Source organism: Macaca mulatta, chromosome 6 (assembly GCF_049350105.2).
Source record: "Macaca mulatta isolate MMU2019108-1 chromosome 6, T2T-MMU8v2.0, whole genome shotgun sequence".
Taxonomy (NCBI): Eukaryota; Metazoa; Chordata; class Mammalia; order Primates; family Cercopithecidae; genus Macaca; species Macaca mulatta.
The window spans coordinates 82,293,538-82,310,159 of NC_133411.1; the positions used below are offsets into that span (position 1 = coordinate 82,293,538).

At 39.8% G+C, this 16,622-nt stretch overlaps 1 pseudogene; it reads right to left on the reverse strand.

Moving 5' to 3' along the window:
* Positions 1-531: 531 nt before the first annotated feature.
* LOC711784 (aconitate hydratase, mitochondrial pseudogene) lies at positions 532-12,357 on the reverse strand (annotated as a pseudogene).
* Between the last annotated feature and the right edge of the window lie 4,265 nt (positions 12,358-16,622).

Genomic DNA, 16,622 nt, shown 5'->3' on the forward strand with positions numbered 1-16,622 from the left:
AATGGGGCTAAGGGCACAGCAGGCATTCTGAGAGTAAACACTGGTGAAGTTATACAGGTGGAGAGCATTAACTAGGAGCTGAGAACAAGGATGTGGTACTGACTGCATGGTTTAAAGGTTGGGCCCTCTTTTTTTTTTTTTGTTACTGATTTTGGATTCTTGTTTTCCTTGCAAGCACAAAAGGTTCTCTAGAATCCTTCACCCACCAATGAAATAATCCGGCAGGAGAAAAACTTTAGATGGGAGTCTTGTCATAAAAAAAAAATACAGTTGCATGGAGCTGCCTAAGATGTGATCCAAACTAAAAATAGGAAGACAGGGGCTAAAAAGTTATTTTAAGAAATCCCCCCCAACCAGTTACTCCGTGGGCTGACTGGGAAGCAGGAAGCATGTCTGGTCACACCATCTTGGAATAAGAAGCCATGGCTGGCTGGATCAGATCCTCTGATGGCTCAAGTAGAGCTGAACTTGAACATGACTCCAGCGCTGGGTGGGGGATGGGGGGTGGGGGGTGGGCGGCGGGTTCTGCCCTCACTGCTGCAGCTCCTTCATTCTGTTGAGGGCACTGCCGGTGCGGAACCACTTGATCTGCATCTCGTTGAAGGTTCAGGAGGTTCAGGAGGATGGTCTCCTGGGTCCCATTGGGGTGCCAGATGATGCAGTTCAGGGACTTGCCGGCGGAGAATTTCTTCAGGCTCTGAATGGTCAGTTTGTCCACAGGGTGAATCTTGTTGTAGTCAGCTGGGTCAGCAAAGGTCAGGGCAGCAGGCCCTGCTTCTTCAGGTTGGTCTCATGGATCCTGGCGAAGCTCTTGGTGATGATGGCCCGGCCCCCAAGGTGGTGAGACTCTAGTGCTGTATGCTCCTGGCTCGAGCCCTCACCGTAGTTCTTGTCCCTGATCACCATCAATCTGATGCCATGTATCTTGTAGTAGCAGGCAGTCTCAAGGACGGGGCCAAACTCCTGGGTGAGGGCATTGCGCACGGAGTTGGCCTTGCCATTTTCAATGTTGATGGCACCAATGAGCAAGTTGTTGGAGATGTTGTCCAAGTGCCCATGGAACTTGAGCCAGGGGCCAGCAGCCAAGATGTGGTCAGTGGTACACTTCTCTTTGACCTTGATGAGGATCCGCAGGTCCTCCAGGTCCTTGCCATCCCATTTGTCAAAAGGCTGCAGTAGCTGCAGGCACTGGCTGGTGGGGCTCACGTCAATGTGCTGCCCACTCCTGTCCTTTGGCGGGGGTGGAGGTGCTGGTAGATGTCCTGCCCTGGGTCAAACTCCACTTGGGGAAGCTCATCCAGCTTGAACTTCTTGCCATCCTTGCTCATCAGGTAGTCAGTCTCTGGGTTGAACTTGAGGTTCCTGCAATGGCCAGGGCTGTGACAATGTCTGGGAACATGACGAAGGCATGGGTCTCAGGGTTGGTATCACTGCAGCCCATGAAGTTCCTGTTGTAAGAGGTGACAATTGTGTTCTTCTCCCCCTTCTTGATGTCCTTCCTGTCCCAGCGGCCAATGTAGGGGCCCCCTTTTATTTGGTAAACAGCAGTGATATACCCAGCAAAGAAGAGAGGGTATAAAATATTTGAGGGTCTTTAGCATTTTGTTTCAGAAGCTCATGGTATCTACCAAGCTCGTGCGAAGGACTGTTATGAAGATTCAATAAACAAATATATTGCAGGGTATTTTTTAAGCCTGTAAAGTCTAAAATGGATCCAATATCGTCAATTTGTTTATTCATTCAATCATTTATTCATTCAAGAAACAATCATCTAAAGTTTACCGTATGTTAGAAATTGTGGTAGGCTCTAGGAACACAAACACAAATGCATCCCTTCAAAAAGTTTATGGTCTAGTGGAAAAAAAAAGGATAGAAGAAATCATTGAAAACAGAATATATGACTCAATAAAGGAATGTATGAAGTTTTATAAGAATATAGATAAATGATATATATTTAAAATATGTATCCTTTACATATATTTTACTAACTTCTATATTGTCCTGTGAAGTATACTTTATTTTCTCTCTTTCACACTTAAATAACTGAAATTAAGGAGAACCAAATAATGCGGGCAATAAGTGATAGGTCTGGTACTCAAAGCTAAATATTCTAACTCAAAATCTCGTTCTTTCCCCCCACTGTATCAAGCTGCTTCATTAACTCAGCTGTTATTATGATCAATGGACAGGAAATTTATAAAACAAGATAAATAAGTGTAAGTGGCTAATTTTAATTTTAAAATTAATAAAATCAAATAAATAAAAATACTAGTCCTTTGTCAGATGCATAGTTTGCAGATATTTTCTCCACTCTGTCAGTTGTCTGCTAATTCTGCTATTTCTTTTGCTGTGCAGAGCTTTTTAGTTTAATTAGGTCCTATTTTGTTGTTGTTGTTTTTGTTGCACTTGCTGTTGGGGTCTTAGTCATTAATTCTTTAATGTCAAGAGAGCTTTTCTGATGTTATCTTCTAGATAACTTCTAGTTGACATTTTTCTCAGCTTATAAAACTCATAAAAAGTAAAGTAAGAAAAATAACAACTGCTATAGACAATAATGAGTGGAAGTAAGTAGTCTCGTTTACTAAAGGTGAGAATGTAAATCAGTATAACCTTTCTGGAAGGCAAATAGTCAATATGGCAGAGACTGCACTTTGTGTTAATCAAAACACTTCCTCTCCCTGGGAATAAAAGAAGACTGTCTTTCCCAGGTTCCCTAGCAGTTCAGTTGGAAATTATGTGACTCTAGTCAATAAATATGGGCAAAAGTAACATATGCCTTTTATTGACCTAAGTCCAAAGATCACTCAGAGTGACACTTCAGCTCTGTCTTCTCTTCCATCTGTAAAATGGGGATAAAATCTCTTATGTTATGTTCATTCCATGGCAATTTAGGAGCCACATGTTTGAAGCAACTCAGATCCCAAAATCATCACATGGAGAAAAGCCACCAAAGAGAGCCACCTGGCCCACACTGGACAATGACTAGAGCAAGAAATAAACCTTTGATGTGTTAAGCATTGAGCATAGGGAATTGAATTGTTACCACAGCAGAACACATCAACTAATGAACATAACATAAGAGATTTTATCCCCATTTTACAGATGAGGCTACTGAGGCACAGAGGGATAAGTAACTTGCCCATGGTCACAAAGCAAACAAATAGCTGAGCTTTGATACTGGCATAAAAATAGACATGTAGACCAATAGAACCAAATAGATGATGTAGAAATAAAGTCAAATACTTGCAGCCAACTGTGATTTTCAACAAAGTATACAAAAACATAAAGTGGGGAGAGGACACCCTATTCAATAAATGGTGCGGGGAAAACTGGCAAGCCACATGTAGAAGAATGAAACTGGATCCCAATCTTTCACCTCATGCAAAAATCAACTCGAGAAGGATCAAAGCCTTAGTTAAATCTAAGACCTGAAACCGTAACAGTTCTAGAAGATAACATCAGAAAAGCTCTCTTGACATTAAAGAATTAATGACTAAGACCCCAAAAGCAAGTGCAACAAAAACAACAACAGCCAAATAGGACCTAATTGAACTAAAAAGCTCTGCACAGCAAAAGAAATAATCAGCAGAATTAGCAGACAATCGACAGAGTGGAGAAAATATCTGCAAACTATGCATCTGACAAAGGACTGGTATCCATACTCTATGAGAAATTCAAACAAATCAGCATTAAAAAATCCCATCAAAAAGTGGACAAAGGACATGAATAGACAATTCTTGAAAGAAGATATACAAACAGCCAACAAACCTGAAAAAAATGCTCAATATCACTAATCATCAGGGAAATGCAAATTAAAACCACAATGAAATACCACCTTACTCCTGCAAGAATGGCCATAAAAAGTCAAAAAACAATAGATATTGTCATGGATGTGGTAAAAAGGGTACACTCTTACACTGTTGCTAGGAATGTAAATTAGTACAATCACTACGGAAAACAGTATGGAGAGTCCTTAAAGAACTAAAAGTAGATCTACCATTCGATCCAGCAATCTCAATCTCACTAGTGGGTGTCTACCCAAAGGAAAAGAATCATATGAAAAATACACATGCATATGAATGTTTATAGCAACACAGTTCACAATTGCAAAGATATGGAACCAACCTTAGTGCCCTTTGACCTATGAGTGGTTAAAGAAAATGTGGTATATATGCACCATAGAACACTACTCAGCCATAAAAAGGAATAAAATAATGTCTTTTGCAGCAACCTGGATGGGGCTAGAGGCCATTATTCTAAGTGAAATAACTCAGGAATGGAAAACCAAATATTGTTAAGTTCTCACTTAGGAGTGGGAGCTAAACTGTGAGGATGCAAAGGCATAAGAGTGATATACTGGACTTTGGGGACTTGAGGAAAGGTTGGGAGGGGGATGAGGGATAAAATATTACATATCGGGTGCAGTGTACACTGCTCAGGTTACAGGTGCACTAAAATCTCAGAAACCACCACTAAAGTACTTATCCATGTAACCAAAAACCACCTGTACCCCCAAAACTATTGAAATAAAAAATATATTTATTTTAAAATGCATTTCTTAGTCAAACCTTTTGTTTTATACAATAAAAGAAAAATAAAAAGAAAAAATTGCTGTGCTAAAATAAGAAACCTACTCCAGATCACATAGCTAATAAATGACAAGCCCATGCAGTTGACTCTAGAATCTGCATCTTACATCTTAACTAGCACATATGCTGCCTTTCTTAAATAAATTATGGTATATATAACGTACTATGCAGCCATTAATATATGACAAAGAAGTATTTTAACTCACTGAGCAAAGGTTGGGTTATTTAATAAATGATGCTAGCCCAATTGACAGTCTGTCTGGAGGAAATTAAAATTAGGCCTCTCTTTGAAAATTTATACATATATATACATATATATACACATATATACATATATACACATATATACATATATATTCAAAATGAGTAAAGAAGTTTGATTATAAAAATAAAATAATAAAAATCTAACAGACCATGTGTATAATCTAGGAATGGGGGAGACCTTCCAAATCAAGATGGGATATCTAGGAGCACAAAACAAAAGGATGTTTTGAAGAATATTAAATGAAATAAGACATTGTTCATTAAATAATGAAAAATGCAATGTACAAAACACCCTAGGAAATAAAATTATTGAATCATAAAAAGTTATGGTTATTTAATATGAATTTTCATAGCCCTCACCTGCCTACAGATACTAAGGGGTTTACACTATTAGTAAAAACACTTATTTCCCTGGTTCTACCTCTTTCCTGTGTTATATAGAACCACAGCTCTTTACAAAACATGCTCCAAATAAATCCCCCAGTCCTGGAGCTGGGGAGTTCTAAAATGTGCTCACCAGCACATCTGTTCCCAGTGGGCACTAAGGCCGGACTTCTGTGCTATCGGCCTCACCACAGAGGCGCTTGAGCACCTCTGGCCCCAGGAAAGAATCCCTCCTTAGTTTTGTCATAATCTGAGAGAGGGGTCTTAAGGTAGTTGCCTTGGCCCCAGTGTGTACAACAGTGTAGTGAAATTGCTTTTACGATATTTAATCACAACGTTTCCCAATACCCTCACAGGACTCGGATAGTAATGGAATGGGCCAGTACCATACACCATATAGGCAGCTGGCAGAATTAGGTCAAACTTCTCGTGGGCACTCCTTCAGGACAGCTCCCTCCTAATCTCCACACACATAGAGTGCTGGAGTGCAGCCCTTGGGATTGAACAGATATGTCCCAGAGACATCTGAGTCACCCGAGGACTCTAGTGCTCAAACTCTGCTTGTATTTGGTGATTAGCACCAGGCTAATCATGGTATCATGGGGATGGAGAGGGAGAGTTCCTCTTTAATATTTTCTATATTGTGTTCATCTAAAAATAAATATTAATTTTATAATCTTAAAAGATTTTTTTAAAAAACAAAAAAAGCACAAAGAACATAGATTCTTAGAGCAAGCAATTTAAAAAGATTATAGAATCTACCTCTATGCAGATTTTTAAAGTAAGATGGTTTATCATCCCCTGCAATGTGACCCTGGAAATGAACTGGACAACAAGTTAATCTTAGGTTTCTATGAATCACTTGGGTTTTGTTGGACTTTCTCTTTCTTTGACTCATATATAAACCAGAGACAGTAGGAGTCTATAAAAATTATTGAACATTGGAACACTAACATCTGAACTTTTTTAAAGCTTCAGGTTGAAATGGCTTCTGTAAAGATCTAACCTAACTGTGGTTGATAGAAAATAGCAATATTCAATCAAAGTTATATATAAGTTAGGAAAGGAATTACAAGCCAGGGTAGCTTGACTAAATTCTCACTGAGCTTACTCAAACTCTCATCTGCTCCAAGGCTTCCAGCTGTATAGAAGTTTCTTTCAGAATTGTTTCAGTTCATTTCAATGAAAAAATTATCAAGTGTAATAAAACAGTTTTGGAAAGACAGGAGGGATTTGGGACATTACAATTGGTATTAAAAGAACTAATGAGTTTGCTACTGATAAAGTACTTTTTGTATTCTTTTTTGGTTCAAAGAATGATACCCAATTGTTAATTCTTAAGCACATACATCTTTTCCATTTTTGTTTTTCCTGCTTGGTGCCTGAATTTTCTTGGCTACTACTGAAATATATTGAATAGGCTGACTCTACTTTTTATCTGCATATTCTATGGATCTAGTGGCTCTGAATCCAAGCCGCTATAATGATCATGAAAACAAAATATTTCTGATGAACATATAACCAGATATTGCTGACAAATAGAAAAAAAAAAAAAAAAAAACAGGCTGATGGGGGCCAGAGCAGTACATATGGTCTGCATTCCTGCCAAACTGCATGTATGCACAGCCACACAAAGACAAAATCCTTCGGTAAACACTCACAGTTGAGGAATAGGGTATAACATTTTAATATATTAACCATTTGAAAAAATTCCTGTTAGTTCCTTTTAATCTCTGGTATGCTGTCACCATTCAAACTAGACTAGAGGTATCAATTTCCTCTGGAAGGAATATTATAGCAGAGAAAACAAATAAGAAACCAGTTCTCAAGTTTGAGATTCAAAATGGGCTCTTGAGTCTCTTTACTGTTTGGCAGAAGAAGATTTGATTGCAAAAGCCTGAATTTTGAATATGAAAGTCTAAGATTCTAGAGGACCTGAGGCATAAGTTTTTCCATTAACGTACTAGATTACATGTAATGCAGGTGGATATCAGTGCATGATTTTCCTGTTGGAGAGGAGCTATGGATCCTATAGTTTGGGGAACAGGAAGAGAGTTGGAAGGGGCTATGGTTTGAATGTGTTCCCTATCCTATGTTCATTGCAGCATTATTCATAATAGCCAAAATATGGAAACAACCCAAATGCCCATCGACAGATGAATGGATACAGAAAGTGTCATATGAACTTACAATGCAATATTATTCAGCCTTAAAAAATACAAGGAAATCCTGCCTTTTTTGATAACACATATGAACCTAGAGGAGATTATGCTAAGTGAAATAAGCCAGTCTCAGAAGGACAAATACTATATGAATCCAGTTATATGAAGTATCTAAAATGGTCAAACCCATAAAAACAGAGATTAGAATGGTGAGTGCTAGGGGCTGGGGGAGGGGAAAATGGGAAATTATTTTTCAATGGGTATGAAGTTTCTATTATGCAAGATGAGAAAGTACTAGATACCTGCTGTACAACATAGTACCTAGGTTTAACAATATGGTATTGTATACTTTTAAATGTAAGAGGATAATCTCATGTTGTGTTCTTACCAAACAAACAATAACAACAAACCCCCCAAATCCCACAAAAGAACATAAAGACATTTTTGAAGGTTATGGATATGTTTAGTGCCTTGGTTGTGGTGATGGTTTCATGACTAGTCACATTTCCAAACTCATCAAGAGGTACACACGAAATGTGTGCAATTTTTGGTACATCAGTTATACCTCAATAAAGCTAAAAAAAAAAAATTCAAAAGAAAGGGTGAGAGAGCAAGGGAAGGGACCTTCCACAGGAGCCACCAAAGACCAGGAAGTGTGGTAGCCCTGCGGGAATTCCCATATTCGGGGTTGAGGGAGAGAAGAGTGTAACTTTCGTTGAGTGTCTATTACATGCCAGGCATAGTATTAGATTCTTTTTTGTTGGTATACTCACACTTTCCTCCTTCTTTAAAGTATTATTTTTTAACCTTGTTTTAATTGTGGTATACTATATAACATAAGATTTGCCATTTTAAAACAGTTTAAGCATATAATTCAGTGGCAGTAATCAAAGTCTCAGTGATATTCAACCATCACCACTCTCTACTTCCGAAACTTTTCATCACTCCAAACAGAAACTTTGTATCCATTAACAAATGCTTTGTCCTTGTCATTAATTTTATTTCACTTCAAACGCTGAGGGAAATGACCACGAAGCAACTTTTGTTTTCATTGTTTAGCTCTCTCACTTGATCCCATGGAAACTGCAGAAATGTTGGGAGTTTGGGCCCCGAAAACGCTGGGGAGATGATGTTCAGTCCCTTATGCTGCTGCACGTATTTACTTAGCATTAGGACGTGATTCACGGTAAACACATGTAGGTATTAATTATTTTTAACTTGTGGTCCCTGGACTTGATCCAGGGGGTCTATGAACTCCCTGCAATTGTAATCAGAATTTTGGATGCAGATGCATTTGCTTGGGAAATGGTTATGTAGCTTTTTCCTCCTCAACCTTAGAAGGACATATAATCCCCAGAATGATTACAATCCCCATTTTTGAAGATAGAAGCTGGGGAGTAGGCACTGAACCCTCAAAACTAGGCGATGGAGTCACAGAGTTTAAGTACTTTTACTCTCTCTGTGTGATCCCTCTGTGGTTAATTTGGTTTAAGGAAGCTTGGAAGAAATTCTGTTCCTAGTCTCCTCTCTCCACGTCCCACTCCCCAGACCCCATCTCACCTTACCAACTTCGATCGATAGTCTGCATCCTGAGGCCTAGAGAGATGGGAGAACTGGAGGACATGCCTGGGTAGTACAGTTGGAATATTAATAAGAGAACAAGTGTATGAAGCAGGACAGAAGGGGAGAATAATTTTGCTTCTTTTCTCTGCCTGTATAGAGAAGAACCCCTGTGTTCTTTTGACCTTATCTCTGCCATTTTGCACTCATTATGGCTAGGTTCCAAAATCTCTCTGCTTAGAGGCTTCCCCCAAATCATTAAAAAGTTCCCTGGCGTCCCTGGCCCTGCCTGAATCCAATCCTGGCCCAACTAGATCCCGCTCACCCAACCTACCAGTCAGCTCTGCTCCACACCCCTGTGTCCAGGGTTGACTGTCACTCTGTCTTCTCTCCCAAACACATCAACCACCTCGCTCTGAGTCTCCCTGTGCCCAGCCTGTCCCCTCACACGTGTCCTTTCTCTGGGGGATGCTGCACAGTTCATACTCCACAGTCAGGACCCCTGAGCTCTTCTACCCTCAGGTGCCCAGGCCAGCCCACTTCCAGATGAGCCCAGGGAGTGTTTGCCTAAGGCATGGTGGGAAAGCTGGGGCATCTGCTTGGGGGAACTTATCTGGCCTCTATGGCATTTAACAATGGGATTATCATGAATGTGCAAAGAGAATTAAACTGCATTTAGGGAAAACATAAACAATGGTACATTATAAAGATGTAGAGCTCTAAAATGAAAAATAGAAAAACTAGGTCTGGTTCTATAAAGGTAATATTAATTACAAGAATTTATGAGAACTTATGGCTAATTACCATGTGCACTAACATTTGTGAACTTATGGCTAATTACCACATGCATATACACTTATGTATATGTACACAACTAATTTTATTGTAAGTTTTGTTGGGTTGCAACATTACACAAATAATAATAATTTATTGTTTGCTGAGCTTCTACAGGCCAGCTACCATCTTAATCACTTTATAGAAATTGTTTTATGTAGTCTCACACTCTGTGTTTCCAGTCTGTAGTTGCTCATTAAGCGTGGTTATTATCTAATTCATTTTAAGAGAAGAAAACTACATTTTGTAAAATATTGGTTGTATCTTAAAAGCTCTGAAAGTCCTGAATACAGACTGTTAATATACACTTGGGTAATTATCAGAACTTTGCTGTCAAAATCCTATCTGTTGTACCTACAAAAATAAATTTTTATGGAAATGTCTTCAAATTCCTCTTAGCTACTAGAAGAAAATAATGAAAGGAGAAAAGCTTAATGAGAGCTAATTCATAAGCCTTCCCTCCTTTCTGCTTTCTTCCCTGATCTGTTCCTCCAGTCCCTTTTTCCTCCAGTCCCTCCAGTTCCTCCTTTTTCCTCCAGTCCCTTCTATTTTTTCCCCTCCCCTCCCTAACCCTTAAATTTTCTTCCCTCCCTTCTCCCCCTTCTCCCCCTACTTTTCACCTCATCTTTTCTACCTCTTTCCTTATTCCCTTCTTGTCTCCTCCTCTCCCCTCTGTCTCTCTCCTGTCTCCCTGCTAAGTTTGGCATTGCCCACTGACACATTATTATCAGGTGCAGTGTGCAGACGTTTGGGAAGGGGACCAGGAATAAATGCAAGCAGAGAAAAGTTTCATGCTTCCTCACATTATGCTGGAAAAATAAGTTACCAATTTTAAATGTTAAGATATCCTAGAGGAGCGCCTGTTTTTTTCTGTGAGCATCCAGCAGTGGTGCTCTGGAAATTTAAGATTGAATTCAGTTGAAGCTCACTGGTTCTATTAACAAAAAGATTCATACAAAAGGTCTCAGTGGCATGTTTTTTCTTTCATGGGTCAGGAGTTGTCTTTGCTGTGTGTGATGACTGGAACATTAGGCAGATTCTCTAGAAGGTCTATAATCCAGGAGATTGCATCTCAGAATGCAATTTTTGTTCACTGACCTTTATGAAAAAGAATAAAGACACTGAAAATTGATGATAAGAAAGTTGGAAATCCATGAACGTGAGCACTTTCCTCATGGCACATTTAAAGCTTTAGGGAGCTTTCAGGAATATTTGAAAATGTGAATAAAGTCTATATTCAAAAGATAAGACAGATTAGAGAATACTACGTTAGATCTTTTATGGACCATTTATGCTGATTTGGTCATCAGTTTCTTTGGTGAAGAGTAACAATGAGCAGGCTGGGTGTGGTGGTTCATGCCTGTAATTCCAGCACTTTGGGAGGCCGAGGCGGGTGGATTACTTGAGCCCAGGAGTTCAAGACCAGCCTGGCCAACATGTCGAAACCCTGTCTCTACTAAAAATACAAAAATTAGCCAGGCATGATGGCACATGCCTGTAATCCCAGCTACTAGGGAAACTGAGGCACAAGAATCGCTTAAACCTGGGAGGTGAGGTTGCAGTGAGCTGAGATTGTGCCACTGCACTCCAGCGTGGGTGACAGAGCAAGACTCGGTCCTTTTAAAAACAAAAAACATAATGAGCAAACCTTCCTTGTCCTGTCTTATGAGATAGAATCCTAGTTTTAGGAATAACTGGCTAGGAGCTTCAATTCTGCAGCTTTTCCTCCACATCTAACCATTTGAAGGGATATGAACCATAGTGGGAAATGCTCTGGAGAAGAAAGCTGAATTCTAGTTTACACTTGGTTGCAAATCTTCTATGTGGTCATAAGTCAATCATCTGCCATGAGTCTCAGTCTTCCTGTCTATAAAATGGGATACTTGGATCATATGCTGCTCCAGAATGCTATGTTTCAAGGTGGTGATCAATCAAAATGCCTTTGTAACTGCATGTAACTTTGTTCTCGCTTTTGTAAACTGTAGGCAAATCTTTGTCTGGCAGTTTTGTTCCAAAAGAAATGCTGGCTTTTCCACAAACGTTGTTTTGGTCACTTGTTTGGGGGCCAGTCCACTGCTGGCCCTTTATGTTTATGTCAAATGGAAGGCTAAGGCCACATTAAACCTAACTGGTTGAAAGAGAGCAAGTTCAAAGCTATATCCCAAAGTAACCACGCTCTCTTTGCAATATCCTACTTAGATAAATAAAATTTTATTTTAAGAATATTGATTGAGTTCTTTAGCATAGCCTTTGATTTTCACATTATTCTCTCATAATGTGTTATGGATTTCATATTGCTGGAAATAAGCCCTCACTAATTCCTTTCTTTGCTTCTTCTGTATATCTTGAATCTCTCCACTTCTCTCCACCACCGCTCCTTCCTTCCTAGCCACAGCATCCAGCATCCCTCGCCTGAACAGCAGCCTCTTGACTGGGTTCTCTGTTTCCAAGCTGTAGCCTCTGATCCAGGCTCCATACAGCAGCCGTATTGGTTTGCTTACTTCATTCCCATCATATGAAGGCTTTCCACTGCATTTGTATAAATCCCAACCATCCCAGACCATGGCTATGGTGAACACAGTGAGCAGTCTGGCTGCTGGGAATGCTGTTGGTAGATGTCTTCAATGGTCAGCCCCTGCAGGCTGACCTCAGACACAGGGAGCCACTTCATCCTTCCCAGGGTGCCCTGCATCCAGGGACCACTCTTCGCGGGAGTATAAAGGCTTGGCCAACTCTGGGCAACTCTGGATAGCCATTCTAGCTGCGGAGCTTCACATGGGATTGGCTGTGGCTGTCATCTGGGTCTGCCACTCAGCTCATGTCTTGCTCTGCCCCATCTTTCTCTGCCGTGACCAGCTCGGTCGTGGAGACCCAACCCAGCAGTGCTAGAGGGATTAAGACAAAGATACAGAAATAGAGTGCAAAGTGGGATCAGGGGGTTAACAGCCTTCAGAGCTGAGAGCCATGAACAGAGTTTGACCTATGTGTTTACTGACAGCAAGCCAGTGATAAGCATTGTTTCTATAGATTATAGATTAACTAAAAGCATTCCTTATGGGAAACAAAGCATTCTTAGTGAGGAGCAGAGAAACAGGCTCTGGCTGATTATCTGCAGCAAAAGCACGTTGTTAAGGCACAGGCCGCTCCTGCTATTGTTTGTGGTTTGAGCAGTTTTCCACTCTGGGTGGGCCAGGTTTCCCTTGCCCTGCTCCAGTAAACTAACAACTTCTAGAAGTGTGCATGCTAGCTGTCACCAGCATGTCACATTGCTGCAGAAATCCTGTTTATGGCCAGTTTCTTTAAGGCCTGTTTGTGACAGGCTTAGGGCCTGTTCCCAGCATTTCTCACTTCCTTCCCCTCTTCCACAGGGGTTGATACAAAGGGAACTCTTTAATAAATGATGACAATGGCATCATAACACCCTGTATCATCTAGTCCTTGCCTACACTTCTGGCTCCATGTCGTCTCACTGGTGCCCCTGGCACGTGGCTCTGCAGTCTTTTTTTCCAGTTCCTGGATTGGATTAGGCTCATTCCGACCTCAGGGTCTACGCAACTGATGTTTCCTCTCTATGGCAGTTTTTCTTACAACTCTATCTAATTCTTACTTATCCGTTAGTTCTTAACTTGACTGTCACCTCCTCAGAGAAGCCTTTCGCAACCCTACCCCCGCATCACCAACCTGACGTATAAATAAGAATCTTTCTCCTGTTCTCTCACATAGCATCCTATTTTTTTCCTTCACAGGACTGCTTACAATTTGTGGTTATATATTCACTTGTTTACTCACATGTTTAAGTTTGTCTTCCTCTAATAGACAGCAAAATTCACAAAGGCAAGTTTCACATATGTTCTGTTCACCAGTTTAGATAAATTATATCCTCGTCATTTAGCTCCTTTCTTGTCCCCTAGTTGATATGCAATAAATACTGACTGAATGAATGAACGGACTGAACTTCTCCCCTTCCTAAGGAAAGGCCTGAGTTTCTTCAGTCTCCTGGCTGTTTCTCTTTGAAGTCACTGTTCAAGGAGCCAGACTCCCTTAAAGACGGGGAAGAACTACCCTAGGGCAGGACCATCAGTGGATAACACACAGCACCATAGCCAGTTGCCCAGCTGGAAGTTTTGACACAGGCAAGTACTTCTGCATCCAGCAGGAACCATCTTGGCTGCAGGCCAAATGCTGCCATGCCTTCCTCCTCACTTTCCTGTCTTAATTACCCCTTTCTTCTATGGCAGCCTGCTTCAGTTTTCTGTCTATCATCTGTCCAAGCTTTATATTCTCATCTTGCCTGCTTGACCAAACCTAGCTTTGCCTTCACCACTGTATCTAGCTCCAGGAAAGGCACCCCATTCCCCTACACTTTCAGAGCCCTTTGGGGATACCCTCTCACCTTAAGGCACAGGCAGCCTGTGAAACAGGATCAAGATTCAACCCAGTGAAATTTAGACACTATTACTTAGCATTTAGGTAGTAGCAGATACAGGCTGAGAACTTTATAAGGATTACCACATTCAATTCTCATTTAATCTCAACTATTGTATGGAGGATTTACTACTATCTCCATTTTATGAAGTTTGGACAGGTGAAAGTGGTTTATCCAAGGTAAGAGGTGACATTGGGATTCAAACCCAGATGATCTGATTGCAGGAGCAATGAGCATCTTAATTCTTCACTGCATTAGACTGTGACTGGGTAACTTGCTCCACTGAGACCAAATGACATTGCTTTATTTTGTAGTAAACAGAGTTTTGTTGTTGTTAGTTTTTTTTTTTTTTTTTTTGCACTGTTGCCCAGGCTGGAGTGCAATGGTGCGATCTCAGCTCACTGCAACCTCTGCCTCCCAGGTTCAAACGATTCTCCTGCCTCAGCTTCCTGAGTAGCTGGGATTACAGGCACACACCACCACAGCTGTCAATTTTTTGTATTTTTAGTAGAGATGGGGTTTCATTATGTTGGCCAGAATGGTCTCGAACTTCTGACCTCGTGATCTGCCTGCCTCGGCCTCCCAAAGTGTTGGGATTACAGGCGTAATCCACTGTGCCTGGCCTCAGAGTTTGTTTTAAATTCAGTTTTGGTTTCTTTCTTTCCTTGCTTTACAGTAAGAAATTTTGAAAAAGGGTATTAGAGTGATTTAGGCCTTAAAGAAATCAGTTCCATTGTGTCACTGCCTTCTTATTAATTTAGCTTTTGGGTTCTATTGTCCTATGCTAGTGTGTGGTGGTACATGATCACTGTGGGCCATTTGCACTTATCATCTCCCCTCTGAAGGGTTATAGAGAGTCAAGGAAGAGTAGTGAGCACATAATGATGCTGATATCATGGGCAGGAGCAGATTGAGCAAAGTGATCTTTTTTTTTTTTTTTTGCATTTTGCATCATCCTTTTTTCTCTATTTTGTGCACGAACTTTTGTTACATCATGGAAAAGAGCATATGCTCACAAAATATTAATATATAGAAATGCTACCAATGTATTTAACTACTTGCTAACTTACAAAAAATGTACATAGTGTTATTTTAAAAATATATTTCCTATATGGTTACAGTTTATATATTGATTTTTCTCAGACATGATTGAAATTTCATATTTGATTTTCCAATAAGAAGTTATGTGCTCTAAATTAGATATTCAAAATTGAATAATAAAATAAAAAATTCACTGTGTACTTGCTCTATGAATTATAAGAATTAAAACAACAAGAAATTTTGCTCCCATTAGTCTGGTAAAGATTTTACGAATTTTGAAATAAAAAGATTGGTAATATCTAGTGTTTGGGGTTGGTTAGTGTGCAGGAGAAATGTGGTTTCTAATATATTGAGGTAGAAGGGTAAATAGATACCTGCTTTTGAAGGTAACTTGGAATTAGGTCTGAAAGTTGACCCAGTAATTCCATTTCTAGGAGTCTACCTTCCAGAAATAATCACACGCACAGCGATTTTTTTTTACAAATCATTGCAGTGTAATTTTAAATAGTATAAAATTGAAAGTAACCATCAATAGGGAAAGGGTAAAAGTTATGGGTATAATTAAGAGCATAATTATCAATACTATAGATACTATAGAGCTGTTGAAAAGCATCAGGAAGATATAAATGTACTGACAAGAACTCTATCTAAGACACATGAATGATTGAAAAAGCAAGTTGCAAAAGAATAAATATAGTATTATATTGCTTGTGTTAAGAAATACGTAACATTTATATGTGTAGAGGCGTGCAACAGATCAGAGAGATTGTTATTAGTGTTTACCTCTGGAGAGGGGCTGGGATTGGCCAATCTGTGGTGAGGAAGTAAAAGGATTCATAGTCACAGGTTTTCTATTCATTTCTGTATCATTTGGATTTTGTACACTGACTATCCATACATAAGTTACTGTTGTAATTTTAAAACAGAAATAAAAAGTTATAACTACAAAACTATAAATTTTTTGTTAGATTAAAATTATAGATCTCTAAGCTCTATGTGTGCCTCATGTAGCATCAAGTTATGCTAAATTATTGAGATATTATTGGGATGTGGCATTAGGGTAGATTTTGTTACATGAAACAGAAACTGATTTAAAAAGCATGAGTAGAATTAAGGTAGTTTATTGAAAGGATGTAGGAGAATCTTAGGAAACTCATGCAATCTGGCCTCAAGGGAGTAGGGAAGTTCAAAAGCTATTTCCTCCCTCTCTCTCTCCAGGGCCCAGGTTCTTTGACATCTATTTCTCCTGACACATCCGCACAATTCTCCTCTGGGGACTGTCCTCCTCTGCTTTTTGTTTGCTTGTTTTTAATCATGCTTGGATCTATGACTCTACAGGTTCACTACCATCTTGGGCTGAGG